General features: G+C 41.0%; 1 protein-coding gene across 12 annotated transcripts in view; it reads right to left on the reverse strand.

Annotated features, from left to right (window-relative positions):
• Nucleotides 1-5,642: 5,642 nt before the first annotated feature.
• celf4 (CUGBP, Elav-like family member 4) overlaps nucleotides 5,643-19,515 on the reverse strand; it is a 1,266,734-nt gene continuing 1,252,861 nt past the window's right edge. For all 12 annotated transcript variants that reach the window (XM_073064226.1, XM_073064224.1, XM_073064223.1 and 9 more), the window contains one exon: nucleotides 5,643-7,518. The gene's annotated coding sequence lies outside the window, so the exon portion shown is untranslated. The remainder of the gene's footprint in view (nucleotides 7,519-19,515) is intronic.

A 19,515-nucleotide genomic window follows, 5' to 3' on the forward strand; every position in this document is an offset into this window, starting at 1 on the left:
GACCTGAAGTCAGGGGTCTTCCTACAAACGAGGACTGATGGCGCGCTCCTCAACCTTACAAGACTAAGAGCAAAAGCAAAAGTCAGGGACATTGTGGCTCATGAGCTACAGTTTGCTGATAACTGTGCACTGGTTGCCTGCTCTCTTGAAGACTTACAGGAGATCACCAGTCACTTTGCCAGTGCAGCCAAAAGCTTCAGTCTGACAATCAGCCTAAAAGAGATGGAAGTTTTGTACCAACCGGCTCCTGGCTCAAGCTACGAAGAAAAACTGTTCTCATTGATGACACTCATTTCAAAGCTGTCAACAAGTTTTGCTATCTGGGCAGCATAATAACATCCTCAGCCTCTCTGGATGCAGAGATTGAGTCAAGAACCAGAAAAGCCTGCTTTGCCTTTGGTCAGCTGAAAGATCGAGTTTGGTCATGGAAAATCAGGTTGGCCACCAAGTGCCGTTGTCATATCAGCCTTGCTGTACGGATGTGAGACATGGTGCCCATATCAGAGTCACTTACGCCAGCTTGACCAACTGCAGCAGTGACACCTACGTCCTCTGATGAAGATCACCTTGTGAGACAACGTCTCCAATACCGAGGTCCTCTCTCAAGCCAGAACGCCAACAGTTTCAACCTTGGTGATGTCAGCCCAACTGCACTGGGCAGGACATGTCAGAATGCCTGACGAAAGACTGCCCAAGGACATCTTGTACGGCCAGCTGTCCAGTGGTGCCTGAAAATGAAGAGGCCAGTGACTACAGTACAAGGATGTTCTGCACAGGAGCCTCAAGGAAGCTGACATTGCCCCATCAACATGGGAGGATATGGCTCAAGATCGCTCACAGTGGAGGGACGCCATCAGAAAAGGTGTGGACGCTGCTGAGAACAAGCTCAGAGAGGCAACAGAGGAAAAGCACAGGAAGCGCCACAACAGAGCTTCTGCCCCTGCTGCCCCTCCAGGCCTCACCTGCCAAGTATGTGGCAAGCAGCGCCTGTCAAGGATCGGCCTGTGCAGTCACTCCAGGACACACATATCAAACCCCACTAACTGACTGAAAGGAACCAGTGAGAGATAGCCAGAGAGAGAGAGAGAGAGAGGGGGAGGTCAGGATTAGGGGGCTCAGTGTCAGAATAGAAGGATGTTCCTTTGGAACAGAGATAAGGAGGAATTTCTTTTGCCAGAGGGTGGTAAACCTGTGGAATTCATTGCCACAGATGGCTGTGGAGGCCAAGTTATTGGATATGTTTAATGCCGGGGTTGACAGGTTCTTAATGAGTGAGGGTGTCAAAGGTACCAGGGGAAGGCAGGAGAACGGGGTTGAGAGGATAATAAATCAGCCATGATGAAATGGTGAAGCAGACTCGTTGGGCTGAATGGCCAACTTCTGCTCCCACGTATTGTGGTCTTAAGCTCTTAAGGTCTGAGAATTAAGGTAGAACACAAGCAGCATTCAAAGTGTTAACCCAGATATAGTTGCATCAAAATACAGAACTACATGTGACATACCCACCAGGTGGAGCTTATGCACTATACCACGTGATCTGTTTTCTTATGGACGCAATTGCTCGTAATGGATATTGTATTTTTTAACTAACTAACTTTGAAAAATCTTCCCAAGCACTTCACACCAAATTAGAAAAATCAGAGATGTTTCAGGAGACACAAGGGTTTCTGCAGATGCTGGAAATTTTGAGCAAAACACACAAAATGCTGGAGAAAACCAGCAAGTCAGGCAGAATTATTTCCCTCCAGAGATGCTGTCTAATGTGCTGAGTTCTTCCAGCATTTTGTGTGCACATTTCAGGAGATCAGATTTTTTGATTTCACTGTTCGTGTATCACTAGGTGAATCCACAGATGGAAGAATTTTAAACAAAGTGCCGGAATGGAGAAGCTGGCGTTCACCTTGAAGCAAAGAAGGATGAGAGAATATTTGATGGAAATGCATAAGACCATGATGGGTTGCAATGGGTCAATGAAGGGAGGCTGTTCCCATTAGCACCCTCAGGTTCAAAGTCACATACCGTCACTTTGTTACAGATGGCAGGGCGGCACGGTGGTCCAGTGGGTAGCTTTATAGTGCCATTGATGCAGGTTCAATTCCTGCCGCTGCCTGTAAGGAGTTTGTACATTCTTCCTGTGAGGTTGTGGGTTTCCTCAGCATACTCTGGTTTTCTCTTAAAGATGTACCGATTGGTAGGTTAATTGGTCATTGTAAATTGCCCTGTGTTTAGGCTAGGATTAAATAGGGGGATTGCTGGGCAGTGTAGCTTGAAGGTCTGGAAGGGCCTATTCCGTGCTGTATCTCAATAAATAAATAACAATAAACAATAGGCGCAAAGGGGATTGGAGGAAAAGCAGACTATGCAGAATGGTGATAATTGGCATTTCATTAGAGGTGATTGACTCCTAGAAATGTATGGCAGTGAAATTGAGCTATCTTGTCTCCAGAACAGTAAAAGTCATAGGCGTGTAGATGTAGCTAGGGTGCCGAAGAATTTTGCACAGTACTATAGTAATTCTATTTATTGCACTGTCCTGCTGCTGCAAAAAAAACAAATTTCATGACATATGTGAATGATGATAAACCTGATACTGATATGGGTGTTTATTGTGGACTGAGAGTGGGAAGGGGGAAGGGAGAGCAGAATCACAGTTGGGAAAAGGGGAAGGGAGAGGGGAGGGAGCGGAAAGCACCAAAAGGGATTCCTGTAATGATCAATAAGACAATTATTTGGAATCAAATGACCTTGCCAGGTGTCTCAGGGCTAGGAGTGTCTGTACCCACGTTACCTCCCACCCCGACACTCTTTCTCTGCCACCTATTCCACACCCCTCCCACGGCCCCCCACCCTCGCTATTCTGAACATCCTACTCTCCTGACAGTTTAACAAACTCGATCTCCGCTCAACACTGACAAGTACAGCACTGTCCATGTGTCTTAGGCACCCTAGCTATACACTGTATATATAACTAAGTCTTTTACACAGTACTGTATGTCGATTGTCATGCCTAGGTATACCAATCCCACTTGTCTGCACCTTTCCTATGGAAGGATCTTGTTTTTGGTTGGACTGTGGTATCATAATCTTTGAACAAATCTGCATAGAACAGTATAGGATCCCCTCAAAGAACTTGGCTTGAGACTGCACAATTTTAGTGCCCATATTTAAGGGGATGGAAAGGTTTGGTCCCGTGCCATATTGTTCCAAGTAATATACTATCATTATAGGCCATCCAAAAGAAATTCACGAGGTTAATTCCTGAGTGCAATAGGTTTGTCTTATCAGGATTGGATAAAGAAGTAGGATTTGTACGCATGGAGGCATAGAAACATGGAGTCATAAGCATGGAAAAACAGGCCCTTGGGTCAACTGATCCATGCTGGTCAAGATGTCCATCTAAGCTAGAACCATTGCTTGTATTTGGCCCATAACCCTATGAACCTTTTCTATCTATGGAGTTTTTCCAAGGATCTTAAATGTTGTTAATGTACCTGCCTCAACCACTTCCTCTAGCAGCTCATTCCATGTACTGACTGCCTCTGTAACAGGGTTCCCAACTTATTTTTATGCCATGGACCACTACCATTAACCTAGGGGTCCGTGGACACCATGTCAGGAACCCCTAATCTGTAAGATTATCTAACACTTCAATGAAAAATGTCCAAAAGCCTGTTCAAGTTTTCTCTGTAACTCAGTTCCTTAGGTACTGGCAAAATCTTCCTAAGTCTTTTCTGCACACTTTCAGCTTCATATTATTATTCTTCCAGCAGGGTCTGAGGTACGAGGACCTCCAATGGTTGGGGCGACCGTGGATGTTCTGTCCCAGCTGTACAAAATGGAGAGCAAGCTGCTGCCCATGCAGAAAGATCCCCCTCTCCACGCAGCTGATGAATCCAAAAGAACGGTGGTGACTGATGGCGATTGGCACGAGCGGCATCGCAGGAGTTGCCAGTTAGTGTTGAATTCAAGATAGGACTGCTTTAGGGGCTCTGGCTCTGGATTTTTCCTCAGAAGTTAAGTTTACCCATGAGTGGGTAGAGCCAGAACGCAGTGGAGGTTTGAATCAGCTTCCCTCTCCTAGATGAGCTGTCAACCACCACTGACAAACCCCATCTGTCCAGAGCAACTGGCTTTACGGTGTCAGTACCCACCTTTTCCCCTTCTCCCCCAGTAGAATTGATTCTGCTGGGCTTGATAGTTAAGCCACACGTGAAGGCCGGGAGCTGGACTTGGTTGTCAGAGGCTATTTGAGACCAATATCATTAGGAGCATTTAGCTAGGTGGAGTTTATCCAACTACCCCTCCTAAACCTGGCTATGAAAACCTTAAGGAACCTTTAGAAACTTAACCAAATTCAAAATGCAATATTCTAAATGCAATTCAATATTCTAAATGCAGCCTCACCTATATCTTCTACAATTGCAATATCACATCCCAACTTATATACTCTTTACGTAAGTACTCTTCACCACGCTGTCAACTCGTACAGAGAGCCAATACTTGTACTCTGTTCTACAAGACTTCCTCCGGCCTAACTATTCACTATGAAAGTTGTAACCTCATTTGTCATCTCATGTACTTGACTGAATTAAATTCCAATTTCTATTTCTTGGTCCACTTACAAAACTGACCACGATCCCTCCTCATTCCTGAAAACCATCTTCACTGTCTACGATGCCAGATTCATGAGACATAATCTCCTATGCACAAAACTGTGCTGCCTATCCCTAATCAGCCCCTATCTTTCCAACTGCATGTAACTCCTATCCCCCAGAATTACCTCCTGTAACTTCCCTCCAGTCCTAGATATTAGACTTACTGATTTTTGTCACTTAAGTTATCCTTTCCAGCCTTTCTTAAATAAAGGCACATTATCCATTCTATAGTCTTCTGGCACTTCAACTGTTGCTAACGATGATGCACGTATCTCAATCAGGACTCCTGCAGTTTGTGCTCTAGCTTCCCACAGTGTTATTGGATAAACTTACCTTCATATATTTTGAGAGTTCCAGCACCTCCTCTGATGCAAGTCTTTGGAGTTTTGAAGAGTGAGGTCTGATTTTATTGAAATAAATAAGGTAGATATTGAGACAGTTCCAAGAGTGGGAGATCTCAGCTGATGGAACATAGACATAAGATTAGGGACACCCATTTAAAACTGAAGCACATGGGAACTTCTCACTAGAGGAGATGAATCTCTGGTATTCTCACCACAGGGGGCTAAAGAGATGAGATCATTTGGGCTTTTAATAAAGGAAGTAGATGCAGTTTTGGAAGATCAGTGAATTGATGGCTATGGGGAATAGGCATTGTAGAGCTGAAGACTTAGGCATATCAGCCATGAACACAATAAATGGTTAGATAGACTTGGTGGTAGAGCACCACAGCACATAAAAAAACAGGCCCTTTGGCCCATCTAGTCTGTGCAAACTGTTATTCTGCCTAGTTTCATTAATCCTATGGACCATAATCTTCCATATCGAGTCCCATCCATGTACGTATCTAAACTTCTCTTAAATGTTGCAGTTGAACCTTATCCACCAATCACAAGTGGTGCATGTGAGCTCCATTTCAATGTTTAAGAGCTACACGGGCTGGGTGTGCAGTCAGGGCTTGTACAAATAGACCCAAAGAGACCAAGATACTTTTTCTTAAACTGTGCTTTATTTAGGGCTAAGCTGAAAAGCGTCATCCAGTACTTACATGAAGATTACAATTGTTTCTAGGTAACTGAGAGTGAAGAGAGCAGTCTTGTTGTGACTGTATGCCACGTTAGATTAGGTATACAGTCCGTCTTTTTAAAATTATAGAAAAAGCAGGTGAACGGAAATAGGAAAAGTTATCAAAATGAATGTGCTCTTTAAAAAAATCTTCTACAAGCAATAAATAAAAACGATCATAATGGAATAATGCAGCTGCCAACCATGATGATGGCATTTGTAAATTAATTTAGAATGTAGCTTCTTCCTAAAACAATAAATATCAGAATAAATAATTCATAAATAAATAGTCTCCAGATTTTACAGCATTCAACACAGTGCTTTTTGTCAACTGCTCCATTACATCAGTTACCAGAGATAAATACCGTGCTTTCATTAAATAGTTTCCTTTTTTCTCAATCAGTACAGTAAAAGTCCTACAAAATATGCAAATTTATTTACATAAAACAGAGCCAGAACCTTTTAAACATTCTCTGTTTTTTTTTGACCTCCTGTAAACAGCAGAGATTCTCTCGTTTTTTTTATTTTGTTACAGATTCAGTACTAGGTTGTTGGGAGTCAGGACTTTGTACTGGCCCTGAAGTTTGCTCGCTTACTTTTTTGAATGTGAGAGAGTACTATCATTATGGATGGAGATAGGTAGGAGTTTTGCTTAGAGCAGGTCTTGGTGATGTTAAGCAGGTTTTCCAGACGAATGGGTGTCTACTCTGGATCCTCACTAACGCTTGGTGGATACTCAAATCCATGGTTTGCTGCGATGTTTACAATAGTTTCAGTTTTTGTGTCTTTTTTTTAGTACATTTTTGTTTTTTTTTATTGTAGCTGGAATGATTGCAGTCACGGAGCTGCCAGTGTGGCTTATCTTCTGTCAGTATTTAACAGCATCGGACAGCTATTGGCAGTATATGAACTTATGCTCATCTAAATTCTACAAAATTACAGTTCTACTGGATTTCTTTTTTTAGCAGTAACGCTAACCTCTATTTTTTGCATTTTATGTCTAATTTTTTTATATTTTTATATTGGTAATTTAAAAGTTTTTTACTCTGTACACCTATTGAGTTTCTTTTTTAAGGGAAGATTAAGAACACAATGAACCATTTTCAAGCAATAATTCTATTTCCAAAATAGTCCTCACTCAGTATTTTTTTTTGCTTCCCACAGATCACAGTTAAGCCAATCTCAAATGTTCAGTCCTCACGAAAGTTACAGAAAACCATATGAAAACTACTTACTTGAATTAATGATACCAAAGTGCTTCCCAAAGTATCAAAGAACTACAATCTTGCTTAATTAAAAGCAGTTATGTATGTATTATTATTGTTATTATTAGATTACTTTTTTACAATTCAAGATAAACTCTTCAGACTGTTTTAGGAACAGTGAGAGAAGGAAAGAAATCCATAATTTACATACGACTACAAGTCTGCAATAAAAAGTTTGGTCCTTTGGTCCCTAAAATACCTAAGGAATGACAGATACTTATAGTGATTGTTGCCATGTGTGACCATGACAACAGTATCCATGATGACAACAGGCACTCCTTATCAACTTGTTGCTCTACAAGCTCCTAGTATCTTTTTTTTAAATATATTTTCTCCTTTCAGGCGTTCAAAACTCATCCTTCAGCAGAAGTGATACATTTTGAAGAGACTTAACAGTCTAAACAATCAGAGCAGTCAGAGATAAAAGTCTGAAGAAGTCCTCAGCTTGATTGGCGTATGCTGATATGTCCAAAGGTTTATTTAACAGTACTTTTATTATTTTTTTGTACATGCGGTCCTCTCCAGTTTCCGCCCTAAAAGATGAAGACAAGATAATATAGATTAGAGATGGAGTATGCATGCAGCAATCTACATCAATAATACTTCAATGAAAGCATAATCTAAAGAAACAGCATCCTGCCTTTTTCTGCCTTCAATCAGGGGACAACATCTGCTAAGCATACTTTTTTGTGACCCTTCAGCCTTTTCAAAATATCAAATGATTTTAGGCCTTGCCTGCATGTGTTTGTGTGATAAGTTTGTGGTTTGAATGGAAAATCAAGGGCCTGGATTTGTATGAAAAGTTGTGTGGATAGTTGCTGACTCCCATAAAAACAAATGCCTCTTTGGGCTGTCTGCACACATGCAGAGGTACTGCAGGTGCAGCCAAGTGTTTCAGGTCGTTGTCCAAATGTGATTCAAAACAGGAGTCCTCATTGGATACTGCAATTTCTACCATATACGTCAGGAATCTATCCATACACTCTTGTGCTGGAGATGGACTGCTCCTCTCCTTAACAGAAAAGAGCTATCTTCACCTGGTACAGGTCCGTAAGGAACTTGAGTAAGAAATAGTTCAATTTTCAAATGTTGTTTAAGTGTGTCTAAATGTATTCAACATTTTTTGTTTTTATTTTTGAAATAAGTTTTAATAGGTTTCGGATATTTCTGAATCTTTTTGCATGCCAGAAATATTTAGGGCAATTTGACAGTCAGCTAAACCATGTCCATTTTACTATTCCCCCCCCCCCCCCCCCAAGAAAAGGCTTGGGCTTTTTCTACTCTTACCACCAAGTGATCATATCAATTTGATTGCCTGTCAGTCAGCAGTGTTTCGATGCCAGAGGACTGCAAGTTGTGTGCAATTGCACAAGGCAAGTTCACGTTCTGTTCAGTGATCAGAACGACCGCAGAACCTACCCGCCCCCCACTGCAGAGGCCATATATCATGGAAAATTAAGTTTTGTTGCAGAAATTAAGGGTTCAAGTAATTATAGCATCAATAATGGGCAACAAAATACAAAATTATTTGGGATGGCAATGTAGCATAGTGGTTAGCAATATGCTGTTATATTGCCAATGGGTTCAATTCTGCTGCTGTCTGTAAGGAATATACTGTATATGTTATCCCCATGTCTGCGTGGGTTTCCTCCGGGTGCTCTGATTTCCTCACAAATTCCAAAGATGTATGGGTTGGTAGATTAATCTATCACATAGGTGTAATTACAGCATGTGGGCTCATTGGGCCAGAAAGGCCTGTTACCATTCTGTATCTCTAAATCTAAATTACTGAGAGTTGCTTACCAAATCACAGTTAGTACTCACTGCAACAAGGAAAGCAAAGCATCCACATATATATTTAAGGGGATAAACTACAAAAGGAAGTTTGAGCCAAAAGACTGATGAGAGGAATGGAGCAAAGATATTTGCATGGACCCATTGGAAAAATTGGCTGTTGCTGTGTTGTAATTAGGAGCTAACTTTGCAATGAAATCCAGTTGACCAAATTCTGCAGTAGCACTCAATGCACTGGACAGAAAAAAAAAATTGATGCTGTATGAAACTAACCGGTCAAAATGTGCAGGATTAAAGGATTATCATAGGCTTCAAGTGAGGGCAGCCAGGGATAAGTCTATGTGTGTTGCTCAAGCTGCTGCTCTCAGCCATAATGAAATGGTAATCATCAAAGAGAATAAAAAGAAGTGTGCTGCTAAGCCTGAGCGAGTATAACCTGGAGAATGAGGTTGAGAAGAGGCAGATGAGTTCAATCTGGAAAAGTGTGAAGTGGTTCACTTTGGAAGATGAAACCTGAATGCAGAGTATAAGGCTAATGGCAGGATTCTTAGCAATGTGGAGGAACTGAGGGATCTTAGAATCCATGTCCATAGATCCCTCGAAGCTGATATGGTGGTTCAGAAACTCTTTGGCATGTTGACCTTCATTAGTTGGGGAATTGAGTTCAAGAGCCATGAGGTAATGTTGCAGCTCTGCAAACTACAGTTGAGCTAGGCTTGGAATATCGTGTTCAGTTCTGGTCACCTCACTGTAGGGAGGATGTGGCAGCTTTAGAGAGGGTGCAAAGGAGATTCACCAGGATGCTGCCTGGATTAGAGAGCAAGTTTGAACGAACTACGGCTTTTCGCCTTTGGAGGGAAAGAGGATGAGAGGTAACTTGATAGTGGAGTATAAGATGATAAGGGACGTAAGTAGAGTGGACAACCAGCACATTTTTCCCCCAGAGTGGAAGGATGGCATAATTTAAAAGTGATTGGAGGTAAGTGTGGGGGACATGTCACAGGTAGTTCTTTTTACACAGTAAATTGTGGGTCTATGGGGTGGTGGTAGAGGCAGATATAGTAGGGATATTTAAGACACTCTTAGATAGGTACATTGTTGAAAGAAAAATGGAGAGCTATGTGGGAGGGAAGTGTTAGAGTAGGTTAAAAGGTTGGTACAGTATTGTAGCCCAAAGGGCCTGTGTGGTGCTGAACTGTTCTATATTCTAAGTTCAATGTTCTATGACGTCTTACTTTGTAACTAATTAAAGAATGGAATTCAAGCCCTGGCAATGGTGCAAACAAGAGTCCGGAGGCTAGTATCTGGTGTCAGCTGGTGCTTGCGAAAGGGCTTAATGTAAATTTGGAGCATTAGTCCAATAGTCAGCATATGATAATCTCGAAAAGCTTTAAACTGAATCTAAGGACATTTATTGTGACTAGCTCCAGGAGTACGTAGATTTATAAAATCATAAGACAAAGGAGTAGAATTAGGCCATTCAGCCCGTCGTGTCTTCTCTGCTCTTTACGGCAAGAGAACAGCTCATCACTGGCCCTTTGATCAGGAATTACATCCAAAAGAGACCCAAAACTAACAGTACATTTGAAAACTGAGAAGACAAAAAAATATGCAGATGCCGGCAATTTGAAATAACAAGATAAAAAGTGCTAGAAATATTCAACAGGTCAAGCAGTATCTGTGGACAGAGAGAAAATTCAAGGACCATTTATCAAATGAAGACAGATGCTGCCAGGTGAGTATTTTGAGCACTTTCTTGTTTTATTTTACATTTAAAGTATATGGTGATGTATACTGTACGTACTTTGATAATAAATTTACTTTGAACTTTGAAAAATAGTGTCAGGACATCAGAGAAGAGTGAAGCTCACTAAACATTTTGAGAAGGCTGCAGTATTTGAAAGATATACTTAAAGAGATGTTTATGGACACTTTTAGCCTTCAGTCTGGGCTGGCCTTTGGGATACTGTCTCTTTAAGAAATTCAGTTATATTTTGTAAAATGTGCAATTTTATATTAAATGTCAGAGGTAATATTAATCCAAAGAAAAGATCTCACAGCAGTTCTGTCTACAGCTAGCAGGCAGATTCCGCTTACAGTTTTAATACCATAGATACTAGAACTGCAATGATCCACTTTAGTGGAAGTGACATGCAGAATATCAATCCATGCTGGCAGGTTCCCACACTGTTGGTTAAACAAAGAGCAAACCATACACAGCAATCGAACAATTACAACAGCAAAAATAAAAAACAATTTCACAGGACCCTTTTTCAGTTGCACAGAAGAAGCACCATTGTTCTGACTGTTTTTACATACGGCTAAAAATGGATCTGAAATTACTGGGCACGATCGGCCATTTTATCTCATTTGTGAACGTTTGGGTTATGACTGCTGGTGTCCAACTATATTTTTTTTGTCCTAGTCACTTCAAATGAAAAAGGCCCCCTACTCCGAAAAATAAACAAATCACAATATTTTCAGTGCAAAGAAATCAACCACAAATTTTATTATACAGTTAAACCTCGTTTGTATTTTTCTTAAAATAAAGGGATTGGGGAATCAATGTTTTATGTGACATCTAAAGAAGCGAAGAAAGCTGACAGGACTGAAATAAAATAAAAGAAACAAAAGTAATAATTATTATCAAAATAACCACCGCAAACACTAAACTCAAAATGAGCACAGCAAGAATAGTGGCAGCACACAGTCAAAAGGCACATGTGATCATGACTGGCCAATCAGTAACTGATACAACATCCAAGAAAAATGCTTTCACAGCACCTTCACGAAACTTGACGGCATGTCATGCAACCAATTGTTGAGCTCGTTACATGACGCCATCAGATCACACTTTAACTTCTAGTTGACAGAACTTACGCACTGGACCGTTTTCTCCATTTCATTGTTATGGATACTTTTCCTACAGCCTGAGACTGCGGGGTTATGACTGTCTCTGCTTGGTTTGGTTTTTGTTCGAATGACAAAAGAAGAAAAGAATTTTTGTTTTTTGGAGGGGGAAAAGTACCAAACACAGCATCAGTCAAAAGCAATACTTGCAATCGAAAAGTAAGAAAACAAACTCAAGGAAATTGATGAAGCCTTGCAAAGGCATATAAAATTACAAACACATGGTTAACAGTCATGTAATGATGTATGCAGTGAATACTAAACAAAACATGATTAAATGCATGACAGCAGACAGACATTGGTTACAGTGTAATGATATTTCAATTCTTCACCCACTTATTACAGACTTGCATCCCAAAGTCAGACTAGTATGCTGTTCATCAAATGAAAAAGAAAGTAACTATTTGTATAGTTGGAATACTAGCAAGAAAAATCATACTAGCAAATCAAAATAAATTACAGTTACACAAGGAAGAAGGAACTTAAAGCTAAGGATCATTCCTCCTGAGCCAACTCCTCTGTAGTGAAAGAAGTAGGAATGCCCAGGAATTCTTCAGTCCTGAGTTGGCTTCAGTAAGGACAAGAACTTGAGGTAATTTTTCTTTTTGGAACTCTTCCAAAAAGACTTTTGTCTTAAAGTCCCAAATGATTGCCAAAGAAAGGAATTCTACCACAACTTGACAGAATGAAAAAAAATCACCATTTATCTTTGCTTAGCATCATTTTACAAAAGGAAAAACTACTTGCTTTTTATAAACCTTTTAACCATAGGTGCCAATGTTTTTTTCAGTTTTTTTGACATCACTTCCTTTCCGAGATACCAAGAGGTAAAGAGATTACACTCCAACATAAAAACAGAAAAATGGAAGAACTCAGCTGATTGACCCATTGAATTCTTCCAGTGTTCCCTTTCAGTTTTAGATTCCAGCATCTGCAGTCTCTTTCTGCCATGGTCTACTCTCCTCTCCTATCAGATTCCTTCTTCTTCAACCCCTTACTTTCACTTCTGCCAGCTTCTCACTTCACCCCACCAACCTTCTCCCTCACTTGGCTTCACCTATCACCTTCCAGCTTTTACTCCTAACCTAATGTGACATTGACAAATTTCATGTCACATGCCAGTGATAATAAACTAGATTCTGGTTCTGATTCTCCTCCCCCCACACACCTCCTTATCTTGGCTTCTTCCCCCTTCCTTTACACTTCGGATGAAGGGTTGTGGACAGAAACGTTGACTCTATTTCTCTCCATAGACGCTGCCTGATTTGCTGAGTTCTTCCAGCATTTTGTGTGTTACTTTGCAGTCTTTCAGTCTATCACCTTGGCATATTTTTTATATTTGTAGTTCACAGTGTGGTATCAATACATTGGCATTAAAAATAAATTGAGGAATCTCTTCTTTCGGCTTTCTGCAACACATTGTGTGAAACAGGGAAAGGCAGCGTTAGTGGCTCTTAACCAGGTTAAGGTTAGTGATTTTACAGTTACTTATGAATCTCTAAACTAGGAAGAAGAAAATATTGCTGGGTACTGCTTCAGTACTGCTTAGTTAGTAATAACTTAGGGTAATGTATAATAGAAACTGTTTTACATAATTCACAAACACCATCATTGAGCTGTTAAGAGATGGTGTCTGATATGATGTTATTGTAAGGTGACTGCTTTTCATTTGTTCGTAATGGAAGTAAAGGGCTGCGGCTTTTGTTAAGCACATAAAACGCTAGGGGCAGCATAGTAGCGTAGTGGTTAGCACAAGGCTTTACAGTACCAATGACCTGGGTTCAATTCCCACTGCTGCCTGTAAGGAGTTTGTACATCTTCCCCGTGACTACGTGGATCTCCTTTGAGTGCTCCAGTGTCCTCCCACAGTCCAAAGACGTACCTGTTGGTAGATTAATTGGTCATTGTAAATTTTCCCGTGACTAGACTGGGGTTAAATCAGGTGTTGTTGGGCAGCGCGACTTGAAGAGCCATAAGATCCTAATCTGTGCTGTATCTAAATAAATAAATAACTGAAAGTAAAAATAAAAATGGCTCTTGCATGTTTTATTCACAAAATCCTACAATAATATAAACTTCTAAGGAGAAGGGCAAGAGGTCAGAAACACATTGGTGTCTATATTCACAAGAAATTCCCTTACATTATTTCATTACCTCTAACAGGCAACCAAGCAAATCCCAGGAGGCCATGGCTACTTATTAACGTCACTGAAAGAACATGGAGCTTGTGTGGAATGTAATCTAATATCCTCTTGCTCAGGAAATGTCAAATCTCTTTTTAATGTTTCGAGGAAGTCCAACTTACCAAGATATCCGACTACAAAAGGCAAATTTTTGTTTTGTTTCCTAAGTTAATTACTTAAATTCTTAGTTTAGTCCCACCTTATTAAATTCTACATGGAACACAGAAACATAGAAACATAGAAAATAGGTGCAGGAGTAGGCCATTCGGCCCTTCGAGCCTGCACCTCCATTCAGTATGATCGTGGCTGATCATCCAACTCAGAACCCTGTACCTGCTTTCTCTCCATACCCCCTGATCCCTTTAGCCACAAGGGCCATATAACTTAATATATAATATATAGCCATATAACTTCCTATATAACATCTAACTTCCTCTTAAATATAGCCAATGAACCGGCCTCAACTGTTTCCTATGGCAGAGAATTCCACAGATTCACCACTCTCTGTGTGAAGAAGTTTTTCCTCATCTCAGTCCTAAAAGGCTTCCCCTTTATCCTTAAACTGTGACCCCTCGTTCTGGACTTCCCCAGCATTGGAAACAATCTTCCTGCATCTAGCCTGTCCAATCCCTTTAGAATTTTATATGTTTCAATAAGATCCCCCTTCAATCTTCTAAATTCCAGTGAGCATAAGCCTAGTCGATCCAGTCTTTCTTCATATGAAAGTCCTGCCATCCCAGGAATCAACCTAGCGAATCTTCTCTGTACTCCCTCTATGGCAAGAATGTCTTTCCTCAGATTAGGGGACCAAAACCGCACACAATGTTCTAGGTGCGGTCTCACCAAGGCCTTGTACAACTGCAGTAGAACCTCCCTGCTCCTGTACTCAAATCCTTTTGCTATGAATGCCAACATACCATTTGCCTTTTTCACCGCCTGCTGTACCTGCATGCCCACCTTCAATGACTGGTGTACAATGACACCCAGGTCTCGTTGCATCACCCCTTTTCCTAATCGGCCACTGTTCAGATGATAATCTGTTTTCCTGTTCTTGCAACCAAAGTGGATAACCTTACATTTATCCACATTAAATTGCATCTGCCATCAATTTGCCCACTCACCTAACCTATCCAAGTCACCCTGCATCCTCTTAGCATCCTCCTCACAGCTAACACTGCCGCCCAGCTTCGTGTCATCTGCAAACTTGGAGATGCTGCATTTAATTCTCTCGTCTAAATCATTAATATATATTGTAAACAACTGGGGTCCCAGCACTGAGCCTTGCAGTACCCCACTAGTCACTTCCTGCCATTCTGAAAAGGTCCCGTTTACTCCCACTCTTTGCTTCCTGTCTGCCAACCAATTCTCTATCCACATCAATACCATACCCCCAATACCGTCTGCTTTAAGTTTGCACACTAATCTCCTGTGTGGGACCTTGTCAAAAGCCTCAGTGAAGAGTAGCTTTGTTACTAGCAGTGATTGCTCCCTGGACAATTGAATGATTTGATGCCTTCCCTCACTAAACAACAAAGACCTAAGTGATAAAAGAGATTTTTGAATAATTTACAAGCAGCATTTCACATGTGCCAATACAACCATATAATGGACTAGTCAGAAAGTCCTTTTAAAGGAAGAGGATAGAGAGAAAACCACCATCAGAGTCCCTTGCGGGAACAGCCAGTGTGGTCCCAGCTCATTGGTAGCCAGTGGTATTAATTGAGCATTGGCATGTTTTTCTAGGTACGCTTTGCAATTTTCTGTCTACATTTGTCTCCCACTGGCAGTGCTCGAGAGAGGGAACGTGGCTTCCAAAATCCATTACCTTGACTTAACAAACTACATTTCAGAAACAAAGCAAAATGCAGAGTTCAGCAGCATTGACCAGGGTGAAGTTAAGAGAATAAGACATAGGAGCAGAATCAGGCAACTTGGCCCATTGCACCTGCTCTGCCATTCAATCATGGCTGATTTATTAACCTCTCAACTTGAATCTCTTGTCTTGTCCCTGTAACCTTTGATGCACGGACTAAGCAAGAACCTATCAACCTCCACTTTAATGACTTGGCCTCCACAGTCGTTTGTGGCAATGAATTCCACAGATTCAGCACTCTCTGGCTAAAGGAATTCCTCCTTACCTCTATCTAAATGGATTGTGAGGTTGTGCCCTCTGGTCTTAAAATTCTCCGTTATAGGAATCATTCTCTCCACATCCACTCTATCTAAGCCTTTTTAAGATTCAATAGGTTTCAATGAGAATCCCACCTCATTCTAAGCCCCAGTGATTACAGGCTCAAAGCCATTAAACACTTCTCATACATTAATCCTTTGATTCTTGGAATCATTCTCATGAACCTCCTCTGGATTCTCTCCAATGCCAGTACATCTCTTCTTAGATAAAGGGCACAATATTCCAAGTTCAAGGCATCTTCCCTGTAGGTGGTCCTTCTATAGTCTTTTCATCACTGACATAGGGACAGATGTGGGTGTCCAGTCCTTTGGCAACATTATAAATTCACTTGGATGCTTTGACTCTATTTACTTACTCTGCTCCCTGTATTATCTGAGGACTGAATGTGTGGTGAGCAGCTGTAATTATAACTTTCAAAAGAGGATCAAATAAATATTTGAAGGGGAAGTATTTACAGGCCTCTAATGAAAGGGCAGGGGCCTGGAATAAAAAGGATTACTCTTTCAAAGAGCTGGAAGTAACATGACCTCTTTCTGTACTAAATCATTCTATAATTCAATATATCTATCATTTCAAATCCCTTTATCATTTTAAATGTCTCACATAAATTACCTTAACCTTCTAGCTCAAGGAAATACAAAACAAGTTCAGGCAACTTGCCACTGTCACATTGTCCTGAAGATGGTATTGTTCTTGAGTGTCTCCTGCGATCTATTTATTTACTGTATGTTACGCCGCTGGTGTTTAGGGCAGCAACGAAGGTCCTCCGTCTCTGTCTCTATAGAAGGATGCTTCATTGCTGTTTCTGTAACAACTGTCTTTTGACAAATCAGGGTTTTAGCCTTGAGCTGAATCCCTGAGCCTGGAGGACTGGCCTCTTAGTTTGGCCTCTACCCTTTGACCTTTTTGACATGCAGACCCTACCAAGAGCCAAAGCCTGAAGCCCTAGCTCTCAGGGTCATTGAGGCACGCAAGCCTCCAAACTCTATGATAGGATTGTGGTCCTCTTGGAGGTCTCTCAAAATTGAGCAAAGAACTCCGTATGTTTTCTGACCACAACTGTATGAGGGAAATGCTTCAGGTTCTGAAAATCTGAACTAAAGTAACCATTGACATGTCAGCCACCTGAAAGTTGATTCTCCTTGTATCTCTCCACAGATGCTGCTTGACTTGCTGCATAGGGTCAGCACGGTAGTGCAGTGGTTACCACAACGCTTTACAGTACCAGCAACCCAGGTTCAATTCCCACTGCTGTCTGTAAGGAGTTCGTTCGTTCTCTCTGTGACCACTTGGGTTTCTACTGGGTGCTCCGGTTTCCTTCCACAGTCCAAAGACGTACTGGTTGGTAGATTAATTGTTGATTGTAAATTGTCCCATGATTGGGGGTTGCTGGGAAGTGCTCAAAGGGTCTATTCTGTGGTGTAGCTCAATACATAAATAAATAACCCCCCAGCATTCACTGTGTAATTTCTATTCAAAGCTTTAGAATATAGAGCATAGAACAGTACAGCACAGTATGGGTTCTTCACTTCATGATGTTGTGCTGACCCGTATAAACTGACTCCATGATCGATTTAACCTTTCCCTCATACACAAGCCATCAACTTCCATTTGCCTTTCTAAGTTTTTCTTAAATGTCCCTGTAGCATCAGCCTCTATAGCCAACCCTGAAGTGCGTTCAAGGCAGATACCACAAAAAAGCCTACCTTGGATATCTCCCCTAAATTTTCTTCACTTGTATTATTCGATTGTCCTCTGATGTTGATCATTGCTGCCCTGGGAAAAGGTGCTGTTTGTCCACACACTGTTTGATTCTCATAATTCTCTATCAAGTTGCCTCCATCTCTCCAAAGAGAAAAGCCCAAGCACACTAACCTATTTTCATAAGTCATACTCTCTAATCCTGTCAGCATCCTGGTAAACCTCCTCTGCACTCTCTCTATAGCCTCTACATTCTTCCTATAATGATTCACTAGAACTGAATGCAATACTCACACTCGAACCAGAGTTTATAAAGCTCATAGCTCTTGAACTCAATCCCCCAACTAATGAAGACCAATATGCCATAGGCCTTCTTAACTACCCTGTCAACTCGTACAGCAACTTTGAGAGATCTATGGGTGTGGACCCCAATATCCCTCTGCTCTTCAACACGGCTTTGAATCCTGTCATTATTCTTGTGCTCTGCTTTCATGCAGATCACTTCACACTTTTCTGGATTGGATTTCATCTGCCACTTCGTCACCCAACTCTGCATTATGTTGATACCTTGTTGTAACTTATAACAACCTTCTTTACTATCTACACCTCCAACTTTCCTGCCATCTGGAAACTTATTAACCCACACTTCTACTTCCTCATCAAAATCATTTGTAAAAGTTACAAAGAGCAAGAGGTCTCAGACAGAACATCACCAGTCACCACTCACTACCTAGAATAAGCTCCATCTACTACCGGCCTCTGCCTTCAGTGGGTAAACCAGTTCTGCACCCACACAGCCAAGCTTTCATGGACCCCAGGCCTCCTGACATCCTGGATGAGCCTACCATGGGAACTTCATCCAACGTCCAGTCCATATACACCACGCCCACCAGTCTTCCTTCAATCAATGTGTTTTGTTACCTCAAAGTTTAGAACTTAGATATGTTAACTTTCTTGAGATAAAGATTTTCCTTTTTGATTAATATCTTTGGACTCTTTCCTTAGTTTCCATTGACAAGGAACATGATAGCCAAAAAGAATCGTAGAGTTACACAGCACAAAATAGACTGTTTGGCCTTTCTGGTGCATACTAATCAAGATGCCCACAAAATCCTGTCCCATTTGCCATTTGCCTGCATTTTCCCCATATCCCTCTTAAACCTTTCCTATTCATGTACCTGCCCAAATATTATTAACATACCCGCTTCAACCACTTCCTCTGGCTTCTCATCTGTACACCTACAGGATATATTTGGTTCTATCCAACTCTATAGAACCAGCTCTTCCCACATCAGGGTGTCACATTTGAGGACAAAAGAAAGTCACCATAAATGAAGCTCAGAGTTTGGAAGAACTGTTAGACCATTAAAAAAGTGTAATAAGAAATGAAAGGTTTTAGACAAGCATTAACATTGAAAAGTTCATCTCTAATCCAATCTGGGGGAGAACTTTAACTACAAGGACACAGTGACTGAACAAGGCAGTTTCTCACCACATTTTCAGGGATATTACAGATCTGAACATTAATCGGTGACCTTGTTGGTGATGCACAAATTTCAAAAGAAGATAGAAATAGAGTGTCTGGATATACTACCATGCCTGGAAATAAGATTCTTGACTCTTACCTACACCACTTATTACCTTTCCTAGCAATCATGTCAAATGCTTCCTTTTAGTTGAGTTTTGTACCTTCCAAATGACAACCATGTGAGATAGGGCATTCACTATCCTGATACATGGTCTAAGGCAAG

Source organism: Hemitrygon akajei, chromosome 13, assembly GCF_048418815.1.
Source record: "Hemitrygon akajei chromosome 13, sHemAka1.3, whole genome shotgun sequence".
Taxonomy (NCBI): domain Eukaryota; kingdom Metazoa; phylum Chordata; class Chondrichthyes; order Myliobatiformes; family Dasyatidae; genus Hemitrygon; species Hemitrygon akajei.